Here is a 22,710-nt window from a genome sequence, read left to right on the forward strand (position 1 = left end):
AAATCCCCTAAAAATAAGCAAAAAAAAAGGATAAAACATGAAAGCTAAAAAATAAGAATAATTAAAAAAAAAAAAAATGAAAATGAAAAAACAAGGAAATTACCTGAAAAATGCTTAAATCAAATTATAATATTTTTACAAATATTTTTTACATATTATATATTATATATATTATATATATTATAAAATATATTTTTACATATTTTTTTATTTATTTTAAAAACAGAGTCCTAAATAATTTTCTAAATCTACCAATTTTTTGTAATTTGTGAAACATTTGCTCATGTTTTTGAACAAAATTGCACCAATTTGCTCAGGGTCCAAAGATTCAAAAACTTGTGAAAGGCCTCTGAAAGCAGCACAAGAGATGCGAAGACGATCCAGGTTTCGCAGAGTTTTGATTACGACAGAAAAGATCAGCAAGAGACTAAATGAGATAAAAGACGCTAAAAATGTGTCAGTATGATCAATAAAACACCTGAAATTCGCCCCACAATTTATTCAAATCAGTTCTCAGAGACCCTGCTGCCACCTCTGAGGCCTCGTTTCCCCGTCTCCTTCACCACCCTGTCCTCCTCTTCACCTTCCTCTCCTACAGTACGCTTTCTGCTGAGTGGGAAGCTCCAGGCTGACCCAGACCCCCCCACTGCTCCCCTCTCCCCTTGCCCCGGTCAGAGCACCTCTCCTGGGACGCACCAGGCAGCGAGGTGGGCCTCTCTGGCAGTCTGGACCGGGGGATCTGGTTAGTGAGCAGGAATGTGTGGAGTGTAAATGAACACACACACACTTAAAACACATACCTGCGCACACCTACACCTACACCACACACACGCACACACACACACACACACACACACACACACACACACACACACACACACACACACGGTCACACAACAAACAGTCTGTGTCGAGGCAGACAGGCTGATGAGGAGGAATGACACAGCCTCTCTTGTCTGTCACCGTTCCCCTCTCATCCCTTTTTCTCCTCGGCTCATTCACCGAGTTCGTCTCCGGGGGACGGAGGGATGGATGGACTTTCACTGATAGGACACAAGTGAGACGGTTTTGTTTACCTCAGAGGGGCGGGGGACAAAGAAGAGACGGGAGGGAGAAAGAGGGTAACATGGACGGAAAGCGAAGGAGAGTTTTAAGACCTCCATACAAGACGTCCATGTGTTTTATTTATGGGGAATTTGATGTATTATGTCACAAAAGCACGCCGGAAATGTAGCAGTCAACACCTGAACAAGTTAAATTTCACGATTCTCGACACCAAATTCCAAAAAAAAAAAGCCAAAAAAAAGGTAAATAAACAATGAAACTGTAATCTGATTTTTTGAAATTACTGTAAACCAATGATTGGCTTGTTTAACTGTTGTATAAAAACAATATCACACTCGAGTTCGTGATGTTGGACTGTATATCATCACGACTGTGATTTGGTCGAGTGCCGAAGATAATTGCTCCCTCTCGTGTGATAACGCTTAAATATGAAGAAAAAAAGCACAAAATGTGTGAACAGCTCTGCGTAAGAAAGAAAGAAAAAGAAAGAAAGAAAGAAAGAAAGAAAAAAGAAAGAAAGAAAGAGAAAGGTCTGTTATTCTACATGGGATCTCTTGATTGATGTCGTTGTTTGTGTGTGTGTGCCTCACAATCAGGTGAGACTGACTCACTTCTCTCATTAGCCAGTCTACAACCTTCTGCCATTTCCTCAAATTAACCCTGTAAAAAACACTGTGTGTGTGTGTGTGTGTGTGTGTGTGTGTGTGTGTGTGTGTGTGTGTGTGTGTGTGTGTCCCCAGTGTCAGACACGCCCTCCTTGATCGATTGCCAACCGTTCAGTGCAAACATTCTGCTGAAGTTCAGTGTTTGTGTGTGCAGACACCTGCTCCACATGGCGCTCCTTCATGAGTGTGTGTGTGTGTGTGTGTGTGTGTGTGTGTGTGTGTGTGTGTGTGTTATAGGTGTGTGCTGGAGTGATTACGCGGTGGTCTTGGATTCCTCACTGAGGAGTTGTCGGCTTTAAACGGTTGTGGGTGTGAAAAAAGGAAAATAAAGAAAGAGGTAGAGAGGGAAAAAGATGGATGGATGTTAAAAGAGTGAAGAGGGCGGAGAAGAGACGAAGTAAAACAGTAATTAAGTACTCTCAGGGATATGACAGCAGCTAACGACTCGATTCATTATGAATTATCTGCTGAGGACTTTTTTAATGAATTGTTCAGTCTGTAAAACATTAGATGGCTGATGGGTATGACAGCGTGTTAGAGCCACTGCAAGTAAAAATAACTCATTTGGAGCCGGGAAAGGAGGGTAATATTCCAATAAACTAAAAATAACACCACACATTTTTTCACAAATCGCACCTGAATTCTTGAGTCGTGGCCAAAAGCGTGTTTTGTGAGGCTCGGTGACCTTTGACCTACAAACACCAAATTCTGATCAGTTCATTTTTGACTCCAAGTGGACGCTTGTGCCAAATTTTAGGAAACTCCCTCAAGGCCTTCTTGAGATATTACACTCGAGAGAAAATGAGACGGATGCAAGGTCAGTGTGACCTTGACCTTTGACGAAAATTAAATTAGGTCACCACTGACTCAAATTAAAATGTTTGTGCCAAATCTGAAATTTTAAGAAATTTCTCTTATTTGAGGATTTTTTAAGACGTTTCTAAGATTTTAAGACATTTTTCTGGGATTTTAGGACATTAGGGTCTTAGCTTGGACCTCTGTTGGGAGCTGCAGGGGATCCTCCACTAGCACTTTTTTGATGAGCACGAATCACTTTATTTTAATTGTGAATTAGAAAATGGTTTGGGGGCCAAAATGTCTTTCCTCACTTCTTTCTTCGAGCTCTAAATATTGTAAATACTATTGAACTGGAGGGAATTGGAGGTGAAATGTTAGTGAAACCACAGACTGACAGAACATTTGACTTTAAAGAAAAACTAACAATGACTCCATGAAATCAGGGTGTAAAAGCATTTTTTGACTATCGTATATGATCAAATCAGGGCATTTATACAGACACCTGACCATTGCTAAATGCAGGTGAGGAGCTTTATATTGCATCATGAAGAAGAAGAAACCACTATAATCGTATGATATAATGTCAAATCGTCTGCTACAGAAATATCAGGTGTATAAATCTCTTAACTGGATAAATATTCTGCTGAAATCGCAGGTTTTTCTTTCTTTAAGCTGGACCAAGCAGAGCTTTCTTTTCTCAGATCATTTCTTTAAATGTGAGTGGAGTCTGGTCTTCAGCTCCCTCTAGTGGAGAAGCTGGGAACAAAGGTGAGCTGCAGGTGCTGAGCTCATTTTTCTGCTCATGTGGTTTTGTCTGAACGTGTGCAGATGATTAATCATTCAGGTCTCACTCGGTCTGTCAGAGGTTTATGTTTCAGTGTGTTTGGATTCCTCTGCATGTTTCTTTGACTGTCGGCATCAACAGAGTGGTTAAAAATAATGAGCATTAACGTCTGTGGGAGAGAGAGAGCTGTGTGAGTGTGTGTGTGTGTTTATGTAAGAGCCTAATTGTATATTATTATTAAGATAATTCTCAGTGATTAGAGCAGAGCCGTAAACATTACAGAGGGACAAACCAGCTACTGTACAGAGAGAGCACACACAGGCCTCCAGACGTATAAAACAAAGACACAACAGTGTGGTGTTTAACAGACTGATTACTCTACTGTGTGTGTGTGTGAGTGTGTGTGTGTGTTTTAAATGTTTTGTTCTGCCATCTTGATGCAGCGCTGTGCTCTGCGCTCACAATATTCATTTGTTGAAACAGGCCACAGTAAAACACACTGCAATGATTCACGCGTCCTTCTGCACAGCAACAAAGAAAATAGTTCCTACATAAAACCCAAACACAACGAGGTTTATGGATTATCTTAAACCCTGAGAACTGATTATTTCTGGATTGTGCAAGTAGTTCAGACCAAGCAATCTGACTGGTCAATAAGACATCAAATCAGCATGATTTTTTTTTCTTTTTTAACAATATCAGTCCCAATCATTAATATTTAATATTCATTAAATTTTAAAAATTTTAACGCTTTTAAATGCCAGGTTCTCTCATGATGCCACTGTTTGAGATGAAAAAATAAAAATACCAAAGTAAATTACAGTCAATATACTACATGCAGAATAGATTTTTTTTAAGTATTACAGTCTGGGATAAGTCAAAGATTTTAAGCAACATTGATTAGGACCCGGTGGAAATAGCATGTATTTTCTCCATATGCCAAATATGATGTCATCAGCGTAAAACAGTAAAAATGACAAATTCCTTGGCAAAAGCCCAGAATGACACCCAGAAATAACACAATGCATGTTTTTATGCTTTGATGGCCGTGGGATCAAACATTTGCACTTTGAATGTGTTTCAATGGAGCATTTCACATTAGGAACGTAACACGTGTATGTATTTTAGACTTACTGTAGCTGTGAGCTGCGCTGGAAATCCAAGATTACACAAAAATACACAGTCTTGCCAAATGTACACCATCAGCATGAAACAGCCAAAATTCTATATATTAAAAAAAGAAGAATGAAAAGTGCGTAAAATGCAACAAACAGTCCCTAAGGGTTAAACTGGGTTAAAAAGTCAGATTTTAGGCCTTTAAACATGATGGCAGCTGTTTGTAAGATCCTAAACTGTGAATTCTGCCCATCTGGTGTCTCAGCAGGTTATAACAAACCATTAAATCCCAGTTTATGTAGAACTGAATAATTTGGATGAAGAAAAAGAGGAAAAGGAGGAGCGTTAATGAAAGATGGAAGAAGACAAAGTGGTTTAGAGCGACTCTCACACATTGAAAGCAGCTGGTACTCACTATATGCCCACTGCTGCCTATATGTTTAGGGGCCCGTAGCTGGAGGGCAGGAGCCTGGTATGTGCGCGGTTATGTGTGTGTGTGTGTGTGTGTGTGTGTGCATTTATGTGGCGGTGCATGTTTGGGGGGGCAGAGGGGGTGTGAGGCTGCAGCCCTGCGTCTGCGCTCCACACCTCCAGCCTGTCACAGAGGTCCTGCAGCGCTGCGCTGTTTACCAAAACCAGGCAGAGACACACACGCAGCTACCGACAAATCGAATGTGATCCTGCACCAAAACATGGCGCATGAGAATATTAGAAGCAGCAGCTTTCAGGCTGGATGTGGCTTGTAATGTTTCGTGCTTTGGATGATTTTATAGAAATGCCACACGGGCCAAGCTGCCCGTTATTTTGGCTACCGTGGCCAGAAGAGGAGCTTCTGGAGATGTCCTCTGGAGGACGGACAGACGGTCGGTTTGGTGTTTTTATGAGAAACAGGGTCTGATGTGGTGTTGGCGAGGAAATACGATCCTGTTCGCAGGGCGAGAAACATGATTGACAAGTCAGCAGAATTTGTTCACAACTGAGCGAGTGGAGAAATTCGGGCCATATGTGGACGCTGAACGACCCGTCAACGTTGGCAGTGTGAACGTTACTCGCAGTCCTCGGCTAATTTCTTTCGAAACGACGAGACTGACAGCAGAGTCCGTCCAGCTCTGATGACCCGTTTATCAGTGAATTTAAGTCAATAAGCAAAAATGTTTGGATCCTTCAAATTGACTTTTCAAGGATCCAAACTTTTTTTTTTTTCAGACTTATCTGGTGTTTATCAAACATGAAACATTCAAACTCTGTTTAGACATAATTTCAGCATCCCACATGATGTGTTCAGGGACTGTAGGACATTTGACAATCCAGTGATTTTTTCTGTTTCACATTTGATTTTAGCTGTTGTAGTATTTTGTTTTAGTTGTTTAAATTTGCAAAATAAAATCAGATTTTTTCAGCGTTTTTGCATAGACGTGAAAAACCTGGAAAAGTCATGGAATTTGGAAATAGCAATTTCCAGGCCTGGAAATGTTTTGGAAAAAATAAATTTGCCTTAAGGGTTTTGGAAAAGTCACTGAATTTTGTTTTCACAAACCTGTATTATTACACCTCAAAATTCAAAAAAAAAAAAAAAAAAAAAAAAAAAGCAATTTAAAAAATTTAAAAACAAAAAATGTTCAAGAGAAAACATGCCAAACCTGTTTTTTTTTTTAAAAAAAAAGATAAAAAATAAATAAATAAAGATACAAAAAGAAAAAATGGCCATAAATAGCCATAAGTAGCCATAAATTTAAAAAAAAAAAAAAAGCACCAGTCACCTTTTTTGCCTTCCAACAATTTGTCACCTTGATAATATATTTACTGTTGGATCATCAGATTGTACTGCAGAGGAGTCCAGCTGATGCAGTGCTTTTTGGGACACTGATATCTGAGGTTTTGGCGTTGTCTTAGCAACATTTTGCATTCATTAAGTGTTCTTACAAACAATCAAACCCAGAGGACAAACTATCTAAAAAAAAAATCTGAAACTGACAGTTTTCCACTTTGACTGATCATTATTTTTTAGGCCGGTTTTACGTCTTTCAGAGAAAATTTATGGATCTCTTTGGAAAATGCTTAAGAGTGGATTTAAATTGAATGTAGAAAATAGTCCCTTTAAATCTCTCGACAATACATTAAACTTCTTTGATGCAAAAGCACAAAATTACATTTTCGTCTAATTTTAAGATTGGACAGAAGAAGGAGGATGGACTTTGCACTAAACTTTACCATCTGCAAAGTCTGGGAAAAACAGCGAGTCCAAAGTGTGCGTAATGTGATGTTATACAATCCGATATCAGCAGCATGAGTTATGGGCGCTTTTATGATACCTGAGCTCGCCTCGTTCTTTAAAACATCTTTTGGACCGCCACCAATCGCGTGTTCTCCTTTGAAACGCGGTATGTTCGGGATTAAGTTTGTCACAAACAGAGTGGAATCGGATGCGTGGATGTGTCTTGTAAAGCGGAGGGCCGCGGGGCACGACGGCGTCCAATGAAACGGCTCGGATGGAAGCGGAGCGAGGCCTCGGCTCCGGCTCTGATGTGGATGAGCGCATGTGGAACGCTGCAAAGTCTCCATGCGTAAACAAACAGATATGTTAGCAATAATCTGCGGGATTCGACATCAAAACGTTTGGCTTTGACCACTTTGAGATCCACTCGGATGTGTTCGTGTGTGTGTGTGTGTGTGTGTGAGAGAGAGTGTGTGTGTTTCTCTTAGCTGTGTAAATTCAAACTGTGCACATCTCTGCACTTTCATGTGTTTGTGCAGACTTCCATACATGTCATGTATGCATGTACGTCCATGTCTTTGCCTCTTGGTATGTTTACAGTTAAAATCTTGTGTGTGTGTGTGTGTGTGAGTGTCTGTGTGTGTGTGTGTGTGTGTGTGTGTGATGCAGACCAGATTGCGATCTTCTCCAGCAGCGAATTGGCGAGTTTGTTAAAGCAGCATTTTCTATCTCCCGTCCAAGACCACAGTGACCAGCCAAGTGCATCTGACTTCAACACACACACACACACACACACACACACACACACACACACACACACACACACACACACACACACACACACACACACACACACACACACACACACACACACACACACACACAGGGGTTGTGTCGAGTGAACTTGGTGCAGATGCAGAGATGGAAAAAAGGAGGATGAGAGCAGGAAGCAGAGGGAACAGAGAAGACAGATGGACATGTCGTCTTGATTTTGTGATCTCTCGTTTGCAGTAAAACTGATTTTATCGTCATGTTTTGTTTTGACGAGCGACTCTCAGTGTGACATCACCACATGTTGCTTCAACCCGTCGCTCGCTCTCAGACACAACAGCTGCATCGTGCAGCAACAAATCTGTTCAACGAAGCGGCTTTAAACTCTCACCTGAGGTTCTTGTCCCATCACAGTACTCTAAAGCACGTTACAAGAAAATAACGTGAAAATAAACGAGCTCACAAAGTCGAATTTATCATTAATACATGTTTAATTAATGTTTAATTCATGTTTTGACGTGTGTATATATGTAGAAATATCTCCTTTTTTCCTTCTATCGTTGTATTGTTTTCCATGCAATTTTTGTTTTTTATTGGATTAATGTTGAATTTTTTTGCTTTTTTTCAGCATTTATTTTTTGTTGTATTTTACTGTAAAATGTTAATTTAGGAATTATTGTTTGTTAGTTTTTTATTTTTTTCCTGACACTTTTTTCTCTAAATGATTTTTTTTTTATTGAACTGGATTTAATGCAGTTTTATTGTGCCCAAACTGAATAAAAATAAAATTAAATAATTAAAAAGTGCTGATTCTTATTTTATTATTTTTTTCTGTAAAATCATTTTAATCATAAAATTATTGCAATTTTAGATATAGTTTTCTGGACATTTTTCTCTATTTTTTGGGGAAAAAATGAGGTCTTTTCCCTTTCTGGTCACTTGTTTATTGTTCATCTCCCTCAGTCTCCTTATCATCTCTCTTTTTTTCTCAATTTCTCTCCTTGACAAAAAAAAACTCGACTTAACGGATGAAAAAAAAAGCTTAAAGAAAAACAAATGAAAGTGAAAAGGAGAAAAAAAGGAGTTTGACAGCAATTTGCTTCCCTTCTCACATCCAGTCGCTGTGGCCAGACACCGGCGGGTGGCTTTCATACTTACTAATAAACTTGTTTCCATCACACACACACACACACACACACACGCACGCACACACACACACACACAGAAACATACACATCAGGAACACAGTGTTGGGCTTGTTTCAAGCTGGGATCATAAAACTCAAACTCACTCACCAAAACACACACTTTAAGGCGGCTGCGTTGATGCACGGCCAACCTTGTTCTTTGGCGAGCTCGGGGCACCCCTCTGTGTGTGTGTGTGTGTGTGTGTGTGTGTGTGTGTGTGTGAGATTGATGCTCCTGCAGTGTTTGAGATACATCCCTACGATCAGCTGCTATGCCAACCACGGTCAACAAACAGGCGACGGGCAGAAGTCTGGTGTCTCAGTCTGATAAAGTTTCTATAAAAGTTAAAAAAGGGCGAGAGAGGATAAAACTTCAGCATCTTTCGATCTCTCTCTCTCTCTCTCTGTCGGTCCAAAGTTGTAAAAATAAACCAAATGCTGCCTTTAATCATTTTTATTCGCGCGAGGACATGAAGAGGCTTCGCTCCAAAATAAAAAAAGACGTCCAACTCTGGGAAAAAAAAAAAAAAAAAAAAATTCACACCTACTCTCACAAAACGACTGCTGGCGTGAGGAGAAGCACATTGTGGGATATTACGAAGGTTGTGAGTCATCTCGGGGCTCTGGCTCGCAAAAAGTTGATGATTTTCGGATGGAGCCGTGTGTGTTTTATGAAATATTGACGGATAAATCTGAGGTACCAGAACCCAGGAGCGAGGGAGGTCGTAGACTGCTGCGAAGATGTGCCGGCGCCAAAAAGGTCGGTTTAACCCTTTTATTTCTGTGCCTACAGTGATATTTTGGCTTATTGTGACATTTTTTCCTCAAGTATCATCAAATGTGTCATATTCCTAAAATCTGTATAATCTGCTCTAAAAGGTCATCGAAGCAGGATTCCTGCACATTTCTTCTTGTCCTTCCTGCTCTGTGTTTTTCCAAATACGTCAGATTTAAATTTTATTCAAACACTATTTCAAGATGCCGTAATGACGTCGTTCTGACAACGTGATGAAACGTAAGACCGATACTTTTGCTTTATACAGCAAAAAGCATTAATGTTCTAGCTATTATGTTTTTTATTTTGGATCAATATATGCAGGATTATGCAAATTACCATTTACCGCAGACGCCCACGGGCAAAATCCGCCACAATTATAGCAAAACATCTTTAACACAAGGAAATAAAGCCATTATATGCAAGTCTTAACTTACAATTGTAAAAAAAACGGATGCTCTAGTTATAATGGTTTTTATTTTAACGTCTCCCACAGCCATAACGGCCAAATACAACGTTTTCACGGCACGTGAGGTAACAGGGTCACTGAGGGTTAAAGCAAGTGGGATTTAAGACTTTTTGAGACTTTATTATTGCTGCTAGGAATGAAATTTAAGACAAATTTTGGAAAAGAGAAACTGGGAAAAAAACAGAAAAACATGAACCAACATAAATATTACTTAGGATTAGGAAGAATTTAAATTGAGAAATGCCCAAATATTTATTGTAACATAAAACCTCACTTTTTGGTGATATTAATGTGAGGAGCATTTGGTAAAAATAAAAAAATAAAAAATAAATAAATAAGATTTAAAAATAATAATAAATAAATCAATAAAAATTAAGTTGGCAGTTATTTTAAGATTTTAAGAAGCAAAGAAAAAAAAAGATTTGTAAAACCCCATATCGCATTTTTTAAGACTTTTAAAATATTGATTCATGACAATTTCATACCTCAAGGGTATGATTTTATTTATTTAGTTATTTATTATTCCTTATTCGATGTTTGATTTTGCTTTTTTTATCTGTAAGGATTTTCTGGCTGAGATGTTTAAGTGTCGTATTTGTTCTACATCAGAAAAATCCTAAAACAAATGTTAAAAAGGACAATTTAATACCAATTCCGGCCTTATTTTCAGATGTATTAATTCAATGACTTTTAAGGCTTTTTAAGGATGTGTGGGAACGCTCGGTAAGTAACATAAGGCCAAGATGTTGCTACAGGGACGAAAGCATCGTCACGTTTCTGCTGCAAAAAGAGGGAATGCTTCAGCTTTTATGGTTCTTATTTCAGATCTGTTTAAACAGGATAATGCAAACATGTTTTCAAAGGGTTAAGTACGGTGGCTCTTTTGTGCCAAACCCCAAAAAGAAAAAGAAATGCAGAGGCAGAGGGACGAGCCGTGCAAGTAGATGTCCAGCGTGAGAAGAAACTTTCCCCAAAAACTATAACTTTAAGTTCATTTCCCAAAACAATTAGTGCAGCGGCTCTCCAAGCGTTTCATCTGGGCTCCGGTTTCATTTTGTTTTGACAGTTGAGGACAAGCTCGGCGTGTTTATACATCAGCGTGCGAAGCCGCGTTGCGAGCGGACGTGTCTTCACCCTCAGAGGGAGGAAACATGGCAGCGGCCCTCCAGCACGGAGCCACTGTTTACCATTAAAAGAAACCGCCTTGTTTTGTTTGTCGTCTTTCTTTATAATCTGCACTGACGCTGCTGCGCGAGCCAATCACAACACGGTCGCAGACAAAGGGGGCGGGACTTTACTGTAATCAGTGAAACTCGGAGACACAATGGGACCCGACTGTCAAAACCAAATGAAACTCGAGTGCAGATTAAAGGTCTGGAAGCGGCGCGGTGTAATTTCCTCTGGGCAATAAACGCCGTAATTCAGGTCCGTGTGTGAATGCTCCAAAATGATTTTAGCTCTCAAGCTGCAATTTTGATGCACTGAATGATGAAACTCTGCTGAGCGAGTTTCTGCATTTTAAAGTTTCTCTCAGTGATCTGAAGTCCATGTTTTTTTTTATTATCGTGCATTTGTACATTTGTTGTTAACAGGTGTCTCTTACAGTTAATGCTTTTTCAGACCTTTTTGCATTGTTAACCCTACTGAAGACTGAATTTTAGACGGATCTTTTTTTTTTTTTTTTGTCTTATTTCAGCTTTGCAGGTGAGTGTAAAGCAGTGATACTCAACTTACGGTTCACGGGCCAAATCTGGTCCCTGGTGACGGTGAAACTGACAGTGACAGGGTCAATTTTACAGCTTCGTTAACCTCGCTCTTTTCAAAAAAAATTTTTTGTTTTTTTTGGACCAGCTGCGATTTTTAAAAAAAATATTGGCTCTGAATATAAATCCTATAAGGGGGGGCAACATGGCTTTAAAGTAATATTGTGATATTTAAAGTCTATATCACAAACACGTTATATATCTCAATATCTTTAAACATCCTTTAAACTAGGGGTCGAAAGATTATCGTCTGATTCTTGGGGCCGATATTTGGCATTTTGCCGATTATCATCATTTTATTTTAATGATCGCTGATTAAATTAATTAATTTAAAAGTGCAAACAAAGTGTCAGCATGGCTGGAACTTTTACTTTGATATTTACTTTGATGAAGTTTGTTGAGTTTGCGTATAAACGAGCAGACATCCATCTTTGGCGTTTCCTCGATGACACTCAGTTTCCCCCCTCATCCTTCCTTATTTGGTCCCGGGACCCCCCTCTGGAGGTTACCATGGGAACCAGCGAGGTCAGGACCCCGACGTGTGCCATAGTTGACCGACGGCTCGGCCACGCAGCATGATACGAGAGAGTGTGTCGGCGTGTGTGTGTTCACACACAGAAGCCCCTTTATGCTGTTTGCAGAATGGAAGCAGTTGTCAGACAGCTGTGTCTACGTGCACGCACACACACACACACACACACACACACACACACACACACACACACACAGAGATAGTCTCTCCCAGTGAACCTGGTTCCCATTGCCTTGCGTGGGGATGGAGACTGCCAGTTGGATATCGCCCAAGTGAAACACAGAGAGGCAAAAACCGTACGTGTGTGTGTGTGTGTGTGTGTGTGTGTGTGTGTGTGTGTGTGTGTGTGTGTGTGTGTGTGTGTGTGTGTGTGTGTGCACAGTAAATTGATGGAATAGTTCAACAGTAGCGGAGCCTCATTATTTGAGCTGAACAATATATTTCACACTGACAAACGTGGTTTGCAAATCTAGAGACGTCAGCGCAGAGAAATCACGACTTTATCGCTCTGATTAACGACAAAAGTTTCACTCAGATAAGATCTCGACTGATCGCTGATCTCAACGGGACTCAGCTGGATAAAAATAAGAAATATCTCATCAGCTGAGTTTATTGGCTGATATTGGCCTCTTACAGATATATCGTTATCAGCACGTATGATGTCTTATATAAACAGTTATTATTTTTACAGACAAGAATCCAAAAAAATATGCTTGGATAATTTATAATAATTATATGATATAATTTAAGGACTGGTCTTTATTTATGAGAGGGGAGGGTGTGGTGCAAAAAGTCAAATAATTTTTTAAGCTCTGAGGAGGGACACATATGTTTTTTATTTTGGCTGAGGGGCATAAAACTTTAAATGGTAATATTTATTTTATTCTCGATTTTTAAAGAAAAACTGGGTTTGGAAGGCATGTTGTCCCTTTTTTTTCTTTTTTTTTGTGATTTTTACATAAAGAATTTTGGCAGTTTTTTTGGCCATTTTAAAGGGACACTTCTGGTGATTTTCTTTCATAATTTTTGGCAATATTCTAGAGGAAACTAATTGTAAAAATCACCTAAATTACACTATTTATCACAGACAAAAACTGTAAAAACATAAATTATCTTGGGATTTTCTTTAAAACATTAAGTTCAATATTACAGGTTTATGAAACAAAATTTCATGACTTTTCCGAAACCTTTAGGTCTATTTGCAAATTCTGTGACTTTTACAAATTTGTACGAACGCTGAATCAATTCAATTTAATTTTTCAAATTGAAAAAACTAAACATAATATTACAACAGCTAAAATACGGCTGCGTTTTTTGGTTAATAACGTAAAACTGTGTGTTTTGTCCTGACTTATCTATCCCATGTTAATGACAGTAACACAAACAGAGAAAGGAATCGGGACAGTAGAGCAGTGTCTCATCTCATGTGGTTGTCGTGGTTCACAGTCAGGGTGTATTTATCTTTTACCATCCACACCGAGGCAGGAAGAGCCGGCAGAAAAAAACCGAGGGGACGAATTGGAAAATAACAGGGTGAGAGAGAGGCTGGAAAAATATACATGAGAAAATGTCTGTTTGACCCAGCTTGATGGACAGATAAAGGACGGGATACATGACTGAGTTTAAGGGGAGCCTGTATATGTGGCAACACTAAAGAAGAGCGGCTCTTATATCAAAGAGAGACAGTCGATCAAAAACATGAAAGACGATGGATGGAGAAAAGAGAAAACTTTGTCTCAAAGGGTAGGGGTTGAGATATAACTCGTTTTTTTGGCAGATATTTATTTCTGTGCTTTTCATTTTTTGCCAAATGATAAAGTTTACCACAGGTTTTAATGTACATCTGCTGTTTCAGATCGCCGAACCGAACACGCACCAATAGCGAAATGAGGCGCTGCAAACCGCTTTGACACCCGCAGTCCGACCTTGTTTTTACTGTGATCCAGCAAACAAAGCTGCGTTTTCAGCTGCTGCAGTACCTTTAGATTTCAGACTAGTATTTTACCTAATTTGGGTTGAATTATTCAGTTATTGATAAAAAAAAATGTTTTGTGAGGTCACAGTGACCTTGACTTTCGACCGCCCAATTCATTGGTGAGTCCAAGTGGACGTTTGTACCAAATTTGAAGACAATCCTTCATGATGGTCTTGAGCTATCACGTTCACAAGAGATGGATAAAAGGTCACAATTACCTTGACCTTTTGACCAACAAATTCTAACCACTTCATCTTTTCCGAAAAGCCAAGAAACTTTCTAAAATCCTACTTTTGTCCTGAAAACCTTGAAATGTCCTAAAATCCTAGAAATGTCCTAAAGGCCTAAAAATGACCTAAAATCCTAGAATTTGGTAAAACCCAAGAAATGTTGAGAAATCTTTGAAATGTCCAAACATTTACGAAATGTCCTAAAATCCTAGAAACATCTGAAAATCCTACAGTTGTCCTGAAGTTCTAGAAAGGTCCTAAAATGTTTTAAAGATCTAAAAATGACCTTAAATCCTCAAAACATGTATGCGGCTGCTGCGACTGGCCCTGGCCTTCTGTCGCTTTGCAGACGTGGCCCCTAAAGCAAAGCAGGTTGGGTATCGCTGTGGTTCAATATATGTAGAAAGAGTTTAACGCAGAGACACTGAGTCAAAGATGGAGAGATCATCCAAAGGACAAGCAGACAACCAGAGATGGAAGAAGAGGGTGAGGAGAGAGTGATGAAATGGTGTGCAACCATCGGACCGTCCCAGCAGAAACACTGAAGTGCATGCCAAGGTGTGTGTGTGTGTGTGTGTGTGTGTGTGTGTGTGTGTGTGTGTGTGTGTGTGTGTGTGTGTGTGTGTGAGGATGCTCCAGGCTCACATATGAAACCAATCGTCTCCCAGCGAAGGTTAGATGGACTCCACCACATTATATTAACATGAAGATAAATGAACCAATTATGAAGCTTCACAACACACTAACAGGCTGCTACTTGGCTTTTCTGTGTGTGTGTGTGTGTGTGTGTGTGTGTGTGTGTGTGTGTGTGTGTGTGTGTGTGTCATCCACATTGCGTATGTTTATCACATCATTGAAGAGAGAGGACAGAGACAGACAGAGAGAGGGAAAATTAAGATGGAGAGAGAGAGATGAGTTAATGAGAGTGATTGTGTTCTTCCAGCCGACCGTGTCTGTCTTGGCTACCAGAGCGACGACGTTTGACTCATCTCTGCAAGCCCAAAAACCGACGGCAAGAAAAGGTAAAGCACGGCCACGAGAGGAGAAGAAGACGAAAAATGGTGACCTCAGGAGAAGGGTGTGGAGAGTCAAGATCTGCACGGGACTAAAAAAGACGATTCCAGCAGCTACTCACATTAGCTCAGACGTAGACCAAACGTATGAGTCAAACGGGGGTTTAACTCGTTAGTTCTTCAAGCAAAAACTAAAAATCCCATTCACACAAGCACTGGTTTTAAAAAAAATCATGCAAAAACACAACTTCGCCTGTTCAGACCTTCCAGACCGAACAATACACAGTTACTCTCTCACTGTATTCAGGGTTCATGCACATTTTTACCGAAACACTTTCATGACTTTGAGGCATATTTTAAAAACGTAACTTCTCTGAAAGAGCCATCGACAGTCTTTAAGTTCTTTTTCAAGTTTTTGGCCCGTTTTTTGTCTTTAACATTTTTTGTCCATTTTTTAAACAAAAAGGGGTGTTTTTTTTTTCCTCTTTCACAATTAAAGGTTTCCAAGGATGGTTTCTTCTTTTAATTCTTTTGTCTTTTTTTACTGAAAAAATGTTGGCGTTTTTTTTTTCTCTAAAGAATTGGGGCAAATTGGTCATCTTTCTTTTAAAAGGTTGTTACAATTTTTTACCACATTTCCATGAATTTGAGGCAAATTTCAAAGACCATATATTCTCTGAAACAACCATCAATACTCAGTCGGTTCTTTTTATACATTTTCAGCAATTTTTTAACAAAAAATGGGGCAACTTTTTTCTCTTTAATAATAAAGGTTTCAAATGCATATTTAATTTTAAAAACTGGGGTGATTTTTTTTTTCCTCTTTCACAATTAATGGTTTCAAAGGCATGTTTTCCTTTAAAAACTTTGGCCTTGTTTTGTCTTCAAAAACATTTTGGCAGTTTTGGGGTTTTTTTTTTGTTTGTTTTTTCCAAAAAAAAATTTTTTCTTAAGAACATGTAGTAGAGAAAAGAGGAGATAAATTTGGTGGATTAACTGTGTTTTTTGCTGAATTAAACTGCTTCTTTGTGCATTACGGACAATAATCAAGTGATGAATGTTTTGCAGTGATCTGAAGAGGACATGTTTTTAATTTCTCCCTGTTTAGATCTAAGTTTGTGTGAATTTTGCAGACTTGAAATCAGGCTTTCATCTTTCTGTCTCCTTCAGCCTCCCCTGGTTTGTTGTTTTTGCTCAACTCAGCGGAACAACAACTCGAGTGGGATGGATGGATGTGGCTGACGGAGACAGAGACAGAGACGTCCTGCAGCCTTTACATCTGTCTGTGTGGGAGAAAGACCCAAAAAAGATCAAGAGGAAAAAAACAACACCAAAAAACCAAATCAAATGACTTTTTTTTACGGCTTTCAAAACAAGAGTTGTGACGTCTTACTGAGGCCCGTTAAAGACAGACGGAGACACAACTGTGGCTTTGGGGTCACACTGTGTCTGCGCTGTTTTGTAATTACAATGTGATTGCGTTTAATTGTTAGATAGAACAACGGATTGAAAATCAAAACCAGCAGTTTGGTTCCTAACAGAGATTTCACTTTAAGTCATCACCCGCCAACATGTCGCAATCGGATTTTAACTTGTGACCTGCTGGAGGGTTTCGCTCCAAACATTTGGTAAAAATATGGGCAGTTGAATTAAAACATTAGACAAAGAGCCACATGAAAAGCTGCTGCCTGTCATAAAAACTAAGTGAATAGCAACTCAAAATAAAAAGATCCTGATCTGAACCTTTGACCCGCCGGGATCTGAAGACGCGGGGAGAGACGGGGATTTAAGCCGCTCTCGTAAACGAGGTGAAATCGGGACTTGAACAGGTGACCCTGTGCGTCGGGGCATGTGGAAAACCGTTTACGGGTTTGAATCCCAGCAGCTAAACAGAGCCGCCGAGGCCCATATGGATCCAGTTGGCCATCAAAGGCCAGAGAGGGAAAAATAAACACTTTTTATACGATTTCTCTCTCAGAGAAACTCCGTCTCCTCGCTGGCGTTTGTGGCCTAAAACTCTCTGCTGGATCCGTTTTTTGTGCTTCCCGTTACATGTCGTTTTGCACGTGTGTTTGTGTGATTATGTGTGTAATTTGCATGTGCGGCCCTTCCTGTGTATCCTGATGCAAGTGGTGTTTATATTGTGCTGTAATTACACAGAGAAGAACAACGGAGAGATGAAGGAGGGATGGAAACGCAGAGTAAATAAAAAACACGAGAAAGAAAAGAAAGATGAGACGGATGAAGAGGAGCAGATTATTCTGGTTTTCCTGACTGACGTCAGGTCCAGCTGGGAAAGTTTGTGAATCTGAATCTGAGGGTTAGATTTTGTTGCAGCACATATTACACTGGAGTACATTATGCCAACATGTTTTTGTTAACGTCATCACAAAAAAACTGCACTTCGAAAAGCCACAATCTCTCTAAATCTTGCTAAAGCTTTGGTTCAACAAAAAAAAAAAAAAAGCACTGATTAAAAATTCTAAAATATATAAATATTTGGTATTTGTGATCAGGGCTGAAGTTTTTGAAAAGATTTAAACAAAAAAAAAAAAAAATAATATTACTGTATACTGAACATCCTTCTGAACCCAGTTTAAACTTTAAAACTTAATATAAAAAATATAAAAAATAAACCCAAATTATTGAATATTCATACTGAACAGCCAAATCTAACATCCCTGTTCTATTATCCCCTTTTTTAAATTTAATTTCAATTATTATTTTTTATTATATTAGATTATATTTATATATAATATTTTTTTTTTTCATTTTTTTTTTTTTCATTTTTTTTCTTACTCATTTTTTTCTTGACAGATGATAAATAGATATAGATAGGTCAATTTTATTTTATATCATTTTTTAAATATATTTTCCTTTTTAAACAGGAAAACAAAAGGAGGAGTATAAATGTAAAACTGGCAATGTCATAAATGTATGCAATAATCTGATAATTAAAAAAAACAGGTGTAAGTCAATTTTGTGCAACAGGAATACTGATAACGTAAATCATTTATTAGCAGTAAGAGGATGAACGGGTTGACAGAGGTCACGGATGTAACAAAAAAAAAAAAAAAGGATTTTAAAGAAATGTTGAGCACCATGACCTCGCCTGAAGGATTCTGTAAGTATTGTCCTTTATGAAAAGTGCCCTATATCCCCCGTCCTCCCCCCAAACCAAACAAGCGCCCAGCCATCGCAGACACTAAATGCAGGAAATTTAAAAAAGACGAGGGCAAAAGGACAGCGGGGACCGTGTGTGTACGAATGCAGGAAATACCAGCTTTCTCCAACAAGTGCTGTTCATGCATAAAAGATTTCATGGCCACAACTGTCCTGCGAGCCTCTCTCTGCATGACAACAAGTAAACACACACACACACACACACACACACACACCTCAAACAGAGGCAACAAGCTCGTAGCACGTAAAAACAAGTCGCAGAACAAAACCACAACTCCGCGAGCCGCCGTCACACAAAAGCAATAGAAGCAAAACGACAGCCGTGTGACGGGAACAAACCTCAGAGCTGGGAAATAAAAGAGCAAAGTGAAAACACACTGCCGGTGTCAGCCGAGACGGTTAGATAATCTAACAAACTATTCGAGGAATTACGATGATCTGCCATCTGTTGTTACACTGAAAACTATGAATAATGCAGTAGCGTGCGGTCGCATACTTTAGTGGGATGTTCCAGGCTCCTGTTTGCAGCCCGACCTGACCTTTGACCTCTGTATAAAAAGCAAGTCAATTCAAGTGAATTCTTCAGTTACGGCCAAAAAAGATGTTTTTAACTTTGACCACCAAAATCTAATCATTCGTTAAATCAAAGTGAGCGTTTGTGCCAAATTTGAGGGAACTCCCTCATGGTGTTCTTGAGATAATGCATTCACAAGAATGAGACAGCTGTAAGGTCACAGTGACCTTGACCTTTGACCACCAAAGTCTAATCGGTTCATTATTTAAATACAAGTGAGCATTTGTGCCAAATTTGAGGGAACTCCCTCATGGTGTTCTTGAGATAATGCATTCATGAGAATGAGACAGCTGTAAGGTCACAGTGACCTTGACCTTTGTCAACATTGGTGCAGCTTTAATGATACAAAAAAACCCTCTTACCTTCAGTAGATCAGCATTGGGAAGTCTTCAGCTGCAGGGAATTCAAACCTGAAATGACAATATGAAAGAAACTGTGTTATGACTTTATTTATATTAATAAACGGGTATAATAATGCCACAATAATTCATTCTAATCAGTTCATCCTTGAATCCAGGTAAATCTTTGTGCCAAATTTGAAGAAATTCCCTCAAGGTGTTCTTGAGATATCACCAAAATCTAATTTGTTCATCCTTGAGTCCAAGTGCACGTTTGTGCTAAAATTAAGGACATTCCCTCAAGTTGCTCTTGACATGTCGCAATCACAAGAATAAGACAGAAGCCACAGAAGGTCACATGACCTTGAAGTCTGACCACCAAAATCGAATAAGTTCATCCTTGAGTCCAAGAGGATGTTTGTGCTAAAACTCCCCCAAGGTAATCTTGAGATATCGCGTACACAAAGATGGGCCGAATGTGTGTACGGACAGACGAATGGAAAGATGGCCGGCCACGGCTGTTGCCATAAATAAAGGTAAAAAAAAGGAAAGCGATAAGAGAAATTTAGTTGTTTGAATTATTTTTTGTAATAAACAGCAATTAAAAATAAGAAACTGTGACATAAATCAAACACTTTTTGCATGCATGGATGTTAGAGGTAAAATTGTACAAAAGAAATGAATGAAAATATAGGACGAATTAAACCATTATCTCACCGTGAAAAGCATGACCAGAGAGAGAGGTCAAAGATTTAGAAAAAAAGAGAAAGAGAGAGAGAGAGAGCACATGACGTGTGAAAACCGAGTTTTTGTTTCCAGATTGAAAATAAAAACATAAATGTTGATAAAGTCATCTCTAACTGTGTGTTTTCATGAATATTTTGGAGGACGCTTCGGTTAGCGGAGAGGACGTGGTGTGTTTTGGGCTTCAGATCTTTCTTATACAAGCTTTGTCGCACGTCTTTGGCTCTGCACTTTCCTCGCTGCGTTCCCTCTAATGATAAACAAAAACGCCATAAAACTAATCCTCATGGAAAGCAGCGACATCAAAATGGGGCTAAACAAGCACCGCTGTGTTCTGCCCCGGGTTTTGCAATTCCATCCACATGTTCCCATTTGATCCCTGTTATTGCAGTCACTGAAACACAAATCCCAGCGACATTCCCACAACCACATGACTGGGACTGCCTCGGGGTCAGAGAGAGACACTGTGTGCCAGTTTGCATGCATGCATTAGTGTGAGAGTGTGTGTGTGTGTGTGTGTGTGTTTCTGTGTGTGTGTTTGTTCTGCCAGCAGTGCTCCATGTGATTGGGTCAGTCGCAGTAACACACTCTCCTCCTGGTGGAGGTGAGCCGTGTGGACGAGCAGCACTGGGCCCACTGGATGAGATGGGCCTCCTGGATGAGGTGATTTGTACTTCAGCTCTCGCTCTGCACTGGAGCCCATTATTCTAAAACTTGGGTGTGGTTTACCACATCAGGACAACTCAAACAGTGCCAGGCTAATTGTCTACAACAAAAACAATCAAAAAACCTGAGCACAATGGTTTGACTTCTTTTGGAAACATGGGGACAGGGCGCAAAAAAGAGCAAGATATCAATAAAAAGTTATCAAAAAAAAGAAAAAAAAGCAAAAGAAAAAAATATAAACAATAACTGTAAAAAAAAAATAAAATTAAAAAAGAGGTTTATGACAGATATGAGGGTTGCAAATTGTGAGCACTTAAAAAAACAACAAAAAAAACCTGCAAATTTTGAACAATACCAAAAAATGTTTTTTCCCTCAATCAAAAAAACATATTGCATATAGTTTGACATCCTATCGATTAATTGATTAATTTTAATATGTTTAGTTGTTTTGTTAACGACCAATTATGGTTGATTAATTATCCCTTCAATATATAATTAAAATGATTTTAAAAATATTTTTTCTGGACATTTTGCAATATGTTTGGCTAATTTTCTAATGGTTCACCCCCCTTTTTTAAAGCCCACTTCCAGCTCATTTTCTTTGTCAGCTTTGACTTATTTTTTGAAATTTGTAGGACATTTCTCGCCAAGTTGCCTTCTTTCACCATGTTTTTGAAAGAAATAAAACAAATTTGCTCACTTTTAAAACGGTTGACGCAAGACAGTACACAAATGTACACGCCCACGTTGTACTACGCCGGCTACAGTAGTACAAAAACCAGCCCTGTGAGTATTCACTAAAAACAAAGTATTTCACGCATGGATGAATTTTGCTGCACCACCTTCTGGTGTTACTGAGCTTTTTACTCTGAGCCTTTAGGTTTCTCTCTTCTTCTCTCGCTCTGGCACCTTCAGCAAAAAGTCATCATGCTCCATTATACTGACATGACTGGACCAACCGCCGCTCACACACACACACACACACACACACACACACACACACACACACACACACACACACACGTCTTCCAAGAATATTACTAAACACAAAGGCTTTATAAGAGGAATACAGCACTCTTTGTGAACCCTCCCAGTGTGTCTTTCTCGTGTACTGTACTGCTACACACTCATTTACAACCCTCGACACACACACTCTTGCTTCACACATGTTGCTGTAATAATTTGGGGGTGAATAAAGGCTTTTTATTGAGGTTTAATGATGTGTTCACTCCGAGGGCTCTCTAATAGTGACACAGAACAGAGAGCTGGCACAGGGATCGGCCTTTAGCTGGGTGACTCACACCCCGACACACACACACACACACACACACACACACACACACACACACACACACACACAGAGATGTGTTACTGTAAGTCGCTGACCCTCGTCTGACAGTCTGTCACTATACGAGAGTGGGAAAAGTCGTGTCTCCCACACTGTTAACATGGACTTCACATCCTCTTTTGTGACTTTCACACCCTCTTCATGTGTCTGTAAAGAGAACATGCGTGTAAAAGGCTCTGTTAAACAGGAACGGGGGCCAGAGGAGACGGCTTCGGCTGCTGTGACAAACTAATTAGCCTGTAACATGGAGGACCTTTGCTGCAGAGACACCAATAAGGCTCTCTGCAGCTGAAAGGACATCTGGCGCCGTCATGGAGGGTCAGTGGAGCAACTGGCTGTATGAGGATAATGGTTTAATCTAGCGCTGCAACTAATGGATAAAGTAGCAGCTTATGGACCAAATCTGGCCAAACAAACATTTTCTAATTCATAATAAAAAAATAAAGTGATTCACATTGGAATTATTTTTGTATTTTATGTATACAAAAGGTGTCAGAGCA

This window comes from Plectropomus leopardus, chromosome 23 (genome assembly GCF_008729295.1).
Source record: "Plectropomus leopardus isolate mb chromosome 23, YSFRI_Pleo_2.0, whole genome shotgun sequence".
In the NCBI taxonomy this organism is placed as follows: domain Eukaryota; kingdom Metazoa; phylum Chordata; class Actinopteri; order Perciformes; family Serranidae; genus Plectropomus; species Plectropomus leopardus.